Here is a 15,547-nt window from a genome sequence, read left to right as displayed (position 1 = left end):
CGCCCCCGGAGGTCTTTTAACACAGCCCACGCAGGCGTCCTGCTGTTTTGGCGGCTCACGTTTCATTTTGTACCTGTCGAGCGGTACTCAGCATCTCCCCTTGCCTTCGGCTGCTTGGCATCCTTAAAGCCCTATATGTTTCCAGCCTCCACCTCCTGCGAAATGAGGTTGCATGTGTGATGTCTGTGATTGTGATGTATGTGAGTGTGTGTGTGTGTGTCTGATGTCTGTGTGTGGGAGAGAGACTGGTGAAGGGCAGCAGTTGCCTTCTTTCAGAAAGTAACAGAACTTGATACATTAAATGACAATTGCTGATATATATGTGTGATTATAGGACACAGACTCGAGCCCCAAGGCTGATTACATGATTAAATGGACGCCATTGAGTACTAATAACCGCAGCAGTTCAGTTTGTGTCGTGGCCTTGAAAGAGCTTCTCTGCCTTCGATCACTGCGCGGTGCAAACGTTATGGGCAACAAACCTTATAAAAGGAAAATCCGATTAAAGCACAAACCAGATATAGATGGAATTGGCCCTTTTCGAATGCCACTGGATGACTTTAAATGTGGTTGTCATACAAAGAATCCAAATCAGGCATTTTGTTTAAATGTAAAAAAACTGCAACTGTTTGTAGTGCACACACCCTTTCACATGAGAAAGCCACATCACCTGGCACTCCCCCCACCCCTGACTTTATATAGATACCTTCATACAATTTTTTTTTCAACATCACCCAGTCTAACATCAGGAGCAGAGCGATGATGTCCAAAGCCGGTTTTATACCCAGTGCCAGAAAAAGTTCAGATGGCGGTGTTCCTGGTCCTACCTTTAACAAAGCCCATAGAAAGTTATTTTCTGTCATTTGAATCTTTTTTGTGTTTGCACACTCAAATAACTCTGGGGCATATTATCAAGGGGGTTTATCTCCGCTTTTTTGGCTTTAAAAGCCAAGAAAGCGGAGATAAAATTATCTCCCTATTACCTAGCTGTCGCTAACTCCAGTCTGCGACAGCTAGTAGGAGATAGCGACCATCTTGGGCCCCACTTTGCATGTCAGAGAAATTTATCACTAATGACATGCAAAGTGGGCGTGCCAAGATGTTAGCGACTGGAAACAGACGCTAACATCGCTTTCTCTTATTACCAACTTTTGGAGATATTCGCGCTAAGCGCGAATATCTCCAAAAGCTAACACCTGCCCTGAGCAGTTCTTAGCCATGCTATCCAATGGGAGGTGAATAACATGGCTAAGAGCATTAGCTCGCTAATGCATGAATATCGCGGACTTTTCAGCGATATTCATGCATTGCGGCCGATTTTTATCGCATTTGCGATAAACCTTGGTAATACCAAGGTTTATTTGCGTTAAAAATCGCCGCAGGTCGGCGATAAATTTTTGTCTCTAACCAAGCAATAGCGATAATTATCGCTATTGCTTGGTAATATGCCCCTCTGTTCCATATATGAAGCGTCTTTTGCGTGTTGTCCCTAGTCCTGCATTCATTGATATTGACTGACTACCTGGGGGCAGATTTACAAGCCCCTTGCGCCTCTTTTGCACCGCCGTTGCGTCACTTTTGTGACGCAGCGGTGGCGCAAAAGATGCGCCATGGTGCGGGCTATTACAACGTGACGCATCTGGGAGATGCGTCACGTTGTAAAGCCCTGCGCCTTAAGGAGACGTTCCGGTGCAGGGGGGGCGTTCCGGCGCAGGAACGCCTCCTAAAAGTGGCTGAGTGAAATCTACAAGATTTCACTCAGTCACTTTTAAGGGCAATGCTACGTCAAAACCCTGCGCCTGCTTGAAGCAGGCGAAAGGCTTGACGCAGCATTAGTAGAATGGGCCCCCCAGAGCACTGCTGAAGCTGCGTCGTGCATGCGACACAACTCCAGCAATGCGTCTCCTTTACGGCACAGATGCGTGAGGCATCTGTGCCGTTTTTGCCCCATGGTGCGCCGCATTGTAAATGCGGCGCATCATGGGTGGCGAGGCATGGCGCACAATTACTGGTGCATCCCTGATAGTTTGCAGGGATGCGCCAGTAATTGTAAATATTCCCCGTAGTCTTTAATCTGTAACACTGTATTAGTGGGCAGGGTTAGTCTTTACCAGCAGCTTTATTAATATGGCCAAATCCAATCCAACTTGTACCTAAAAAGTGCCCACAAATAGTCAAAGTGGCTCACTCTTCCAAAGGCTCTTTGTTGATAGCAAATGAGTGTCTAGCGCGCTCTGCTCGTTTCATAGTCATCACTTTCCGATATTTCTTATTAAGAATCATCCCAACAGTATTCCACAAAACCTTCAATCAATGCATGCAAAGAATTTGCTGTTAGGGAGGGGAGAACAGAATCACCTGCAAATAACAACTTAAGTATCTTTAGATGACACAGTTTTGGTGCCTCAACCTGTAGTGACTCCAAGTAGCATTTGGGAACAGCCTAAAAAATTGAGGAGAAAAGACACAATCCTGCCAGATCCCAGATTCAGTTTGGAAGCTATTTCCACGTGCCCTACTCTGATCACATCAAACTGTCATTTTGTTCCCTGGTATATATTTGTATTTGCCTCCAACAATACTCTCTCTAACGCTGCTCCTTTTCAATAATTCCAAAAATGTTTATTTATTGACCACATCAAACTCTGTGGTGAGGTCAATAAAAGTCAAATAAAGTCGCATTTTCATGATAGCGACATATTTTGTGCAGATCACATCTAATATCGACGAATCGCATGGTTTGGTCGATAGTACTCAAATCTCTACTAAAGTCACCCTGTTTTTGCTCAACTTTGTAGGGGGTTAAGTGACAATAGTGCATAAACTTTGCTAGCCCCGTCTGATAGAGATCGGTCTATAGTTTTCATGGTCACGTTTGCGTCCTTTTTTGTGCAGTAGCATTCGAATGGCAGATTGTCACATACATGGAGTCTTCCCTGAAATAAGAACAGCATTGAACACCTTTCGTAACAATTCCCACAAAGTAAGAGACAAGAGAGTGAGTCTTCTCTAGCATTTCAAACTCACGCTGTAACCCTCACAAAAGAGAAGGACGGGAAACAGCTGTGTAAATAGAACAGCTACACAACGGATGGTATCCTAATCAATACATACACTGGAAGTGCATCATAGGGAGTAAAAGCAAACGTGTAATCATTTGTGAAAAACAGTATTTTCAGAAAAACCATTAGGTTTGTTAAGACTGCCCTCACCCACTAAATAGTGGCATGCTTCAGCATAGGGCTCCTATCAACACCCTGATGCAGACCAACACATAGGGTGGAGAGCTGATTTTTTTAAAGAAAAGAAACAAGAAAGAGAGAAAGGTCTTCACATAAGGGATCCTTAGTGCAGAAAGAAATACCACATTAATCATCGTTGAGAGCGCTGAGTGGAGGAGTTGGAGACACCGACCCTTGAAGAATGTGTGACTACAGAGCTGTGTTCCCATTTCGGCCACAGGTTCGAAGAATTTCTAATGATACTCGGATATAAATGTCAAAGGTGGTCACTTACAGGAAGAAAGTACGGCCTAAACGTTTTTTGATATTGGTTAAAATTCAACCTGTAAAACCTTGATAAACTACGAGGGAGCAGTACCTTGAGGACGACCAGTGACCCACTAGGTCAGTTGATATTGGCTGAAACATGTTGGTAGACGCAGATAGGGTTATGGAGATGTAACACCTTTTATATACCCAACAACCTATTTTGAATCCTGCCAAGTAGGACCGCCTAATAAATAAGTACATACGGTACCCACGTAGACAGTTTTAATTTAGTATTTCTTTCTGCACAATGGATCCCTCATTTGGAGAACTTTCTCTCTTCCTTGTTTCTTTCCTTTACAAAAAAATCAGGTCTCCACACTGTGTGCTGGTCTGCACCAGGTTGTAGATTGCGGACCTATCTTGAAGCATGCCACTACTTAGTGGGTGAGGGCAGTCTTAAGAAACCTAATGTTTTTTTAGGTCTCGCCTGATCCAGCGCATGCGGTAGCCTGGCGAGAAATTTAGTGAGGGCTCAAAAAATGCTACCATGGCCAGCCTGGCCAGTCTAGAGCTACAGTGCATGTGCACGGGCGTGCGCTTAGAAGCCTAGGCACCAAATGGCAAACCTCGTCATACTCATTAAGTGCCCGAGATCACTTTTGCCCGTGATCACTTTAGCAGTTCTATGATGTTCTCTTTCAAAGAACATCAAACATCAAAGAACATGTTGTTGTGTTAATACTTTGCTGTGCCCGTTTGACTTACAATGTGCCTTCTCTTTCCACAACCACACACACACACAACCACACACACCTAACCACACCCATACAGACAACCACACACACACAACACCACACACAGCCACACACACAACCACACCCACAAGCACACACAACCACACACACAACCACACACATACAAGCACACACAACCACACACACACACAAAACCACACACAACCACACACACAACCACAAACACAACACACACAACCACACCACACCCACACACACAACACACACACATACCCACAACCACACATACCCACAACCACACACACAAACACACGCACATGACCACACACAACTACAGACACAACCACACACACAACCACAACCACGCACAACCACACACACAACCCCACACACAATCACAACTGCACACACAACCGCACTCACACAACCACAACCACATGCACAACCACACACACAACCACACATACAACCACATATACAACCACACACACAACCACACACACAACCACACATATAACCACACACACAAGCACACACAACCACACACACACACACAACCACACACAACCACACACACACAAGCACACACACAACCACACACACACACAAAACCACACACAACCACAAACACAACACACACACAACCACACCACACCCACAACCACACACACAACCACACACACAACCACACACACACACAACTACAACCACACACACACACAACCACACACACACAATCACAACTGCACACACAGCCGCACATACAACTACACACACACACAACCACAACCACATGCACAACCACACAGACAACCACACACACAACCACACATACAACCACATATACAATCACACACACAACCACACACACAACCACACACACAACCACAAACACACACAACCACAACCACACACACAACCACACACACACACAACCACACTCACACACAACCACACACACACACACACACAGAACCACACATACCCACAACCACACACATACACAGCCACACACACAACCACACACACACAACCACACACACAACCACACATATAACCACACACACACAACCACACACACACACCACACCCACAACCACACACATAACCATACACACAACCACACACACACAACCACACAAACACACAACCACAACCACACACACACAGCCACACACACAACCACACACACACAACCACACACACAACCACACACACAACCACAAACACAGCACACACAACCACACACAACCACAACCACACATACAACCACACACACAACCGCTCCTACAAACACACACACAACCACACACAAAACCACACACACACAACCACACACACACAAATCACACACACACAAAACACACTCACAACCACACCCACAACCGCACCCACACAACCACACACACAACCACTCACACAACCACACACAGAACCACACACACAACCACACACACAATCACACACAACCACACACATACAACCACACACACACAACCACACAGACAACCACATACACACATACACACAACACACACAACCACACACGCACAACCACAAACACACACACACACACACAACCACACAACCACACACACACACACAAATACACACAGACAACCACACACATAACCACACACACAATCACACATACAACCACACACATAACCACACACACACTCAACCACACACACACACAACCACACACACAAACAACCACACTCACAACCCCCCACACACACACACAACCACAACCACACACACAACCACACACAACCACACACACAACCATACACACAACCACACACAATGACACACACACAACCACACACACAACACACACAACCACACCACACCCACACACACAACACACACACATACCCACAACCACACATACCCACAACCACACACACAAACACACATACATGACCACACACAACTACAGACACAACCACACACACAACCACAACCACGCACAACCCCACACACAATCACAACTGCACACACAACCGCACATACAACTACACACACTCACACAACCACAACCACATGCACAACCACACACACAACCACACATACAACCACATATACAACCACACACACAACCACACACACAACCACACATATAACCACACACACAAGCACACACAACCACACACACAACCACACACAACCACACACACACAAGCACACACACAACCACACACACACACAAAACCACACACAACCACAAACACAACACACACACAACCACACCACACCCACACACACAACCACACACACACACAACCACACACACACACACACAATCACAACTGCACACACAACCGCACATACAACTACACACAAACACAACCACAACCACATGCACAACCACACAGACCACCACACACACAACCACACATACAACCACATATACAACCATACACACAACCACACACACAACCACAAACACACACAACCACAACCACACACACAACCACACACACAACCACACACACACACAACCACACTCACTCACAACCACACACACACACACACACACACACACACAGAACCACACATACCCACAACCACACACATACACAGCCACACACACACAACCACACACACACAACCACACACACAACCACACATATAACCACACACACACACAACCACACACACACACCACACCCACAACCACACACATAACCATACACACAACCACACACACACAACCACACAAACACACAACCACAACCACACACACACAACCACACACACAACCACATACACAACCACACACACCCAACCACACCCATACACACAACCACACACACAACCACACACACACAACCACACACACAACCACACACACAACCACAAACACAGCACACACAACCACACACAACCACAACCACACATACAACCACACACACAACCGCTCCTACAAACACACACACAACCACACACAAAACCACACACACACAACCACACACACAAATCACACACACAAAACACACTCACAACCACACCCACAACCGCACCCACACAACCACACACACAACCACTCACACAACCACACACACAACCACACACACAATCACACACAACCACACACATACAACCACACACACACAACCACACAGACAACCACACACACACATACACACAACACACACAACCACACACGCACAACCACAACCACACACACACACACAACCACACAACCACACACACACACAAATACACACAGACAACCACACACACAACCACACACACAATCACACATACAACCACACACATAACCACACACACTCAACCACACACACACACAACCACACACACAAACAACCACACTCACAACCCCCCCCCACACACACACAACCACAACCACACACACAACCACACACAACCACACACACAACCACACCACACCCACACACACAACACACACACATACCAACAACCACACATACCCACAACCACACACACAAACACACATACATGACCACACACAACTACAGACACAACCACACACACAACCACAACCACGCACAACCACACACACAACCCCACACACAATCACAACTGCACACACAACCGCACATACAACTACACACACTCACACTCACACAACCACATGCACAACCACACACACAACCACACATACAACCACATATACAACCACACACACAACCACACACACAACCACACATATAACCACACACACAAGCACACACAACCACACACACAACCACACACAACCACACACACACAAGCACACACACAACCACACACACACACACAAAACCACACACAACCACAAACACAACACACACACAACCACACCACACCCACACACACAACCACACACACACACAACCACACAACCACACACACACAATCACAACTGCACACACAACCGCACATACAACTACACACAAACACAACCACAACCACATGCACAACCACACAGACCACCACACACACAACCACACATACAACCACATATACAACCACACACACAACCACACACACAACCACAAACACACACAACCACAACCACACACACAACCACACACACAACCACACTCACTCACAACCACACACACACACACACACACACACACAGAACCACACATACCCACAACCACACACATACACAGCCACACACACACAACCACACACACACAACCACACACACAACCACACATATAACCACACACACACACAACCACACACACACACCACACCCACAACCACACACATAACCATACACACAACCACACACACACAACCACACAAACACACAACCACAACCACACACACACAACCACACACACAACCACACACACAACCACACACACCCAACCACACCCATACACACACCCATACACACAACCACACACACAACCACACACACACAACCACACACACAACCACAAACACAGCACACACAACCACACACAACCACAACCACACATACAACCACACACACAACCGCTCCTACAAACACACACACAACCACACACAAAACCACACACACACAACCACACACACAAATCACACACACAAAACACACTCACAACCACACCCACAACCGCACCCACACAACCACACACACAACCACTCACACAACCACACACACAACCACACACACAATCACACACAACCACACACATACAACCACACACACACAACCACACAGACAACCACACACACACATACACACAACACACACAACCACACATGCACAACCACAACCACACACACACACACAACCACACAACCACACACACACACAAATACACACAGACAACCACACACACAACCACACACACAATCACACATACAACCACACGCATAACCACACACACTCAACCACACACACACACAACCACACACACAAACAACCACACTCACAACCCCCCCCTCCCACACACACAACCACAACCACACACACAACCACACACAACCACACACACAACCATACACACAACCACACACAATGACACACACACAACCACACACACAACCGCACCCAACCACACATCCACACACACAACCACACCAAGCATTGGCATAGCAAATGGGTCTCGCCTCAGGGGCCTTATAAGTGTTTAGCCACGCAACAGTTGATGTGGTTGCACCAAGGATATTGTGCTGCATAACTACATACTTAGAAGGTCCCAAAAGTGAGATCTATTGGCTATGCCAATGTTTGTCTTTAATTCTCTGTTATTCACAAATGCTTGCACTTTTGATTTTACTCCCTATGATACACATCCAGTGTATTTATTGATAAGGATACCATAACAAATGTAAAAGAAAGGAACAAGTCAATATAATGAACTTCAATATACAATATCTATAAAATCAACAACATTGTTTTTAATGTATAAACCTGTCCTGAAGAAGGTGGTGTTAACCAATCTCATTCCACCGAAACGCCGCCTTGACAACTATTTTTATAATAGTATTGTTCTTAAAATTTTCTTTCCAAAATGGATATGTATAATTCTATGCGAAAACTTTCTTGATGATATATGTTTCTTTTGCACAGTATTTAGTTGCACAGTCTATGGAGCAGTAAGAAAATCAACAGATTATGATATATGTACCCCAAAGTGGATGTGCTAATCTATAACTTAGATAAAGACCAACAACTGTGCTTTAGAGGAAAGAGCAACTATATCAAAAAAGAAGAATTGCGCCCGCTAAGAATTGCTTTTTAATGCTTTTTATGAAATGATTTGGTTTTAAAAATTGTTTGTATGATTATTTTGTAAAATAAAAGAGGAGATATTTTTTTTTAAAACAAGGCCTAATGTATGTATGTATCATATGTATGAAAGGGTATGAGATATATAATTGGTAGTTAATCCAGAAAGAATTACATAGGGAACGTCTTTTTGTTACTATGTAAAATAAGGCCATTCTGAGTTAGAAGTTAGTTTACCTCTCATGACTTTTGGTTTTTATCTTCAGCGAAGTATCAACTTCAAAACCAGGTATCAGAATTGAGAATGCATCACCAATACATTAGGCAATTATTAATTATAAAAAAAATAAAAACAAACGGTGGTTCTTGTTTAGAATTTGGTGAAGTTGGAGAACCACCGTAAAGTGCTCCCGCTCCTCGAAACTTGGGGTTCCCCTCAGTAGCGGCTGGTGTTAGGTACGAGTGGTGAGGCGGGGCAAGGGGCTGAGTGGACGTGATCCATAACAGCTCCGGAGCCCAAAGACTGCCGAACACTGCCAGCACAAAGCCGGAGAATCGAGACATACCAAATCCAGTTCAGCAAAGTGGCGTGAGGCTGCGGATTGCCTGGAGGCACCCGTTTAATAGCGCAGTTGTTAGCAAAGGGCAGTGACAAGATGGCACCGTGGACATCGGCCTAGAAAGACCAAGAGACGACCTGATTGAGTTCAGGCACAGCGGGTCCCAGGCGGACATCGACGGAGCCGGAGACAACGTGACAAGAGCCGCCGAGGGACGAGAGAGAGCCGGACGAGGCTCGCCACCACCGTGATTCTTCTCCCGGAGTCAGGCGGAGTCCTGCGGCCGCTTTGCAGCCAGGCAAGAGACTGAGGCACCCCGCCGGCGTCAGAATCTCGTGGAGGTGAGAGGGCTACGATTTGGTGGCAGCATGGAGCATTGAGCCATCTCAAGGAGATCATCCCACACTGATCTGTGCACCTTCTGGGAATTGGTGAGTGTCCTTGAGATGAGCCGATGGCTGGAGGCTGCGCCTGACTTTAAGATGGCGCCCGACCAGAAGCTTCCCTGGTGAAACGATCACAGCACCCCTTCTAATATCACTAGTTGGGGAGCTGCAACTGAAAAACCCTGCTGGTGAGGCGTTTGTTCACTGACATTGGAGAAGTATGGGGAGCAACTCGCTAGCATGCACGGAGATAACCTCAGTGCCTGACCCTTAGAAATAGAAATTGGTGGCTGCGGCGTGCTTCACGGCCCGACTAGGCTGCAAAAAGAGAGCAGCTGTGAACTGTGGGCTGTCTGGCTCCGAAGTATTCAAGGGGAGAGAGCTGGCGCTGCGACCTCAAGTCAGCAACGGGGAAGAAAAGAGGCCACTGATAGCAATGCGCCAATTACCCTAGGGGCCCCTGAGAATACATTGGGGAAAGATAAAAATGGGGACCGGCTGAATAGACCACCATGGGTAGAATCCCTTGCCTGACCCCAAGATGGCCACCACAGTGGTCCTTTACCACAATGTGCTACTACTTTTAACCAAAAATTGGACATTGGACATCAACCACACCTCCAGCATTTACCCCATCCGGCTCACCCATCAGGACATTGAATCTGTGAACTTGCCACCGATCGTTGAGACATAGCCTTTTGGCCGAGGCCCGTTGGAGCTTTCTTGATAGCTATAGAGGAGAGAGTCTTAAGACTTCCCCCTCGGCCGTCACCTACTCAGCTAGACTTTGGGCAGACTTTCCTTCGTCTCTCCGCCGTATCTCCCTACTACCCTTTTACCTTATTCCCTACCCTTCTACACTCCATTTATCTTGTCTTCTACTCTCTTTAAATGTTTTCTTGCAACAAATGTAACTTGTAACTGATGTAACTTTGTAACAATGTGGAACCTCATGTAAAGCGCTCTGATACCTCCCGGTCCAGCCAGCGCTAAATACAACTCATCAAATAAAATAAATAAAAGCAGACAGGAAGGGGACATAGGGGTCGCAAAATAAAAAAAAATAATAATAATATAAAAGACAACTTACCTGCAGCCAACTGTGTTGTGCTGGTCCTCTTCTCTAGGCAGCTCATTAACCCAGAATTATCTTTGGCCAATCTTGAAGCTTCTCTCATGAGAGCAGCTTCATAATTGGCCTGAGTGCCCTCGATATGCCCTCCAGGGCAGACTGTAAGTTGAGAGAATTTTCACTGCTTTCACTGTGCATGATGGTTCAGACGGCCTCAGGCGACCGTTCAAACCATCATGCGCAATGAAGGGAGTGCACTACTACTTCCCATAATGTCTCTCATCCCCATTCCCCACCCCCAAGACTCAGCAGGATTAGAAAGTTAAAAGAAAACAAGTGTTTAATATTGTTTTATTTTTCCTTTCCTGACTTTTTTTGGGGGGAGGTGTTGGAATGACGCTCCTCCCCCATAGCAGAGGAGCCACGCTGGTTCCCCTTCTCTATTTAGAGTCGGGAGAGGTGCCAAATATACAGCGGCAGATTCTCTCTCAGCTCTCTCGACTGCTGCAAACCGTTGCCCTGGACGCTCACCCTTCACGAGGTCCGGAGGTTACAGTGACAACTATTTCCTCTTCCCCATTGAGGGCATGGCAGCTGTCAATCATCTTCTCTACCTGTGGCTGCCATGGTATATTTGTTGGATAAGGGCAGGAAAAATGCAGAATGACCTCCAGCGACTGGAAACACCTTGAATGTCAAGGTCATTTATTTTTTGCTTTCAGGAAACAAGCTCCCATTTTGGATGTTTTTTTCCCAAGAAACAAGCTCTCATCATTTTTAGAGTTTGATTCTTTTTTTTGTTTTTTTTGTTTTGCAATTCTTCTTGAAAACAGAAAAGTTTCCAGAGTGTGCTCATCAAACAAGGCCCCTTGGCTGAAGTCACTAAGATCCCTGCCTTTTGGTGGGAAGATATAAATATGGCTGGCGGCCCTTCGCCAGGGTAATAAAGGGCAACCTTCTGTTGAACTGGCAGGTAAGTGGGCTTCTTATCATGTGCTATCGCTATAGAGGAGATGGGCTTAGGACTTCCCCCTCGGCCGTCACCTGCCCAGCCAGACTTAGGGCAGACTTTCCTTTGTCTCTCCGCCGTATCTCCCTCCTATCCTTTTACCTTACTCCCTACCCTTCTACACTCCATTTATCTTGTCTTTTATGCTCTTTAAATGTTTTCTTGCACCAAATGTAACTTGTAACTGATGTAACTTTGTAACAATATGGAACCTCATGTAAAGCGCTCTGATACCTCCGGGTCTAGCCAGCGCTATCTAAAACTCATCAAATAAAATAAATAAATAAATGAGGAGGTAAGGCCCTATTACAACCTCAGAAAAATTACAGTGACCTAACTTCTCCCTTGGGCAAGTTCTTGGTTTTTCTTTTACCTCCAGGGAAAAAGTACTGCACAATTTTGAATTTTAGAGGTCAGAATTGGCATTATTGCACCTAGTTTAAGCAGAATTTCTCTCTTTCTGACCTCTTTTCCTCACACAAATCCCTCCCATCCATAGCTGGAGGAATATGTGTGGAGAAACGAAAGGAGTGCCGTTTTTTATTTATTGTTTTATGTAAAGTTCCCTAGAATGGTATCTCAGTTGTACTAACACAAAATGCATCAAACTTCTAAACAAACCCTTAAAAATTTAATAAAACATAACATACATTCACTGAAAATGAAAAAAATTAAGTAATCAATAACATACATTCACTGTGTCGAGTCATTCAAATAACATATTTGCTTCTGAAATGGTGATAAAATAGCATCTAACCAAAAGAGTATTTAGCATCAATTCCCTGTTTGGCACAATGCAGGACAATTGAAAACAAAAAACCTGTAAGAATGTCCTGTAAAGGAAAATCAAACAAAGTAAAGCTTTTATCGTTAATTACAAATGAAGATGAAGGCAAATTATTTTCTCCAATTGTTAGGTTACCCATTCTAAAATTCACATAATTATGCTGGAGAACAGAATCTAAATTGTTCTTAGAATGAAATGTATATTCTCAGGATAAGATGAAAAACGTACAGTAATTTTTAATTGTTTGCACCCAATATTGAATAAAGCTCTGAATATGAACGAGAGCCTAAGGGGGTCATTAGGATGGCGGGCGGACTTTGCCCGCCCGCCATCCTCCCGGGGATTGGGACCGCCCGCCATAAGGGCGGGGGTACCGTGGGGGGAATTAGGATGCGCCCGCCACAGTGGCATGGCATGCATTTGCATACACAAAGCGGCAGGCACCGTGCGGTGTCTGCCGCATTGTGTATGCAAATGCAGGGGGGTACCACAGGTACCCCCCATGTGTACCCCTCACCTCGCCTTCACCATGGGGGCCCACAGGGGGCCCCCAAAGTAAAGACCACCTACCTTTCCATGGCGGCATTGCCGCCACAGAAAGGCATCTCCCACAGCCCATCGTAATATAGCATAATATAGCCATCACCTTATAAACCCTTTTCCGCCCCGGCCGCAAGGCAACCGGGGCGGAAAAGCAGTGGACGGTGTTTCTGTCCGCCACGGTCCCGTCGCCATAGTACTATGGCGGGGGGAAATGGGTGGCGGGTGGGCAAGGATGTCGGGCGGATCACCACCGCCCGCATGGCGGTGGCGATCCGCCCGACAGCCTAATGGGCCCATTAATGTTTTCTTGCAAACAGGTATGGGGCATATTTTATAAAATGCCATTTATTGAACTATTCAACAAATACATGGAAGACAAACAATACTTTTTATAGACATTATTTTTTGATTCAGATTCTAAGGTTGATGCCCTGTTGTGGAAACCTATTAATGAGAAAGTATTCTGTTATATTCCTTGCCCTTTTGAAAACCTCTTCACAGAATTAGTTGATCAACGAATTCTAGATGAGCACCAGAAAATGATAAGGCAATTTCTTTCTTTTGTGCCTCACAACCACTTTTACTTCAGTCTCCCTACTCACGTATCTTTCTTATTATAATATATGGTCTTCTTATAGACCTCTTTTCTGACCCACACTCTAAAATTGTGATTTTCAACAAGGCAATACATGCTCCCCATCTTGTTTTAAATCTTGTTGTTTATTTCTTGGTGTCGTACATTTGTGACTATTTCACTAAGCATGAAGAGTTATTACTGATCTTGTTACCGAGGAGAAAAGGTTACTAACTAACAATATTTCTCTCAAATATATATCCTCTATGTTCAATCCTTGCCTCTTTTAAACGACAGATCATCCATTCCTGTTCATGTTACTAATAGGATGGCATCATGCTGAGTTCATATAGATTTGATGCAAGGGAACTAAAGAGAAAGAGCAGAACTTTAGCATCACAATTTAACTCATAAACAAGATTGTGTTTGTGTACTGGGATCTGCTCACAATGTCAGGACATATCTTCTTATTACAATACGAGATTATATCTGTATTGCACAACTATTGTCACAAATGTGTAGTACTTTTTTAAATTATATTCCTCTCTATGTTATATACTGTAGCTATATATTATTACGTAATACAACATCCTCCATCATCTTTATGAATGTCTTTCTAAAGAATGATGGTCTATGAAGATGCTGGTTTAATTCCTTTTGCTA

The 15,547-nt window shown here is 45.1% G+C and overlaps 1 protein-coding gene across 1 annotated transcript in view; it reads left to right on the top strand.

The window, feature by feature from the left end:
• Nucleotides 1–15,547, top strand: part of DOC2B (double C2 domain beta) — a 2,126,151-nt gene that overhangs the window by 1,565,124 nt on the left and 545,480 nt on the right. The window lies entirely within an intron of this gene.

Source organism: Lissotriton vulgaris, chromosome 2_1 (assembly GCF_964263255.1).
Source record: "Lissotriton vulgaris chromosome 2_1, aLisVul1.2, whole genome shotgun sequence".
Classification (NCBI taxonomy): Eukaryota; Metazoa; Chordata; class Amphibia; order Caudata; family Salamandridae; genus Lissotriton; species Lissotriton vulgaris.
The sequence above is the reverse complement of the archived record's forward strand: the minus strand, read 5'-3'. Positions and strand labels throughout refer to the sequence as shown.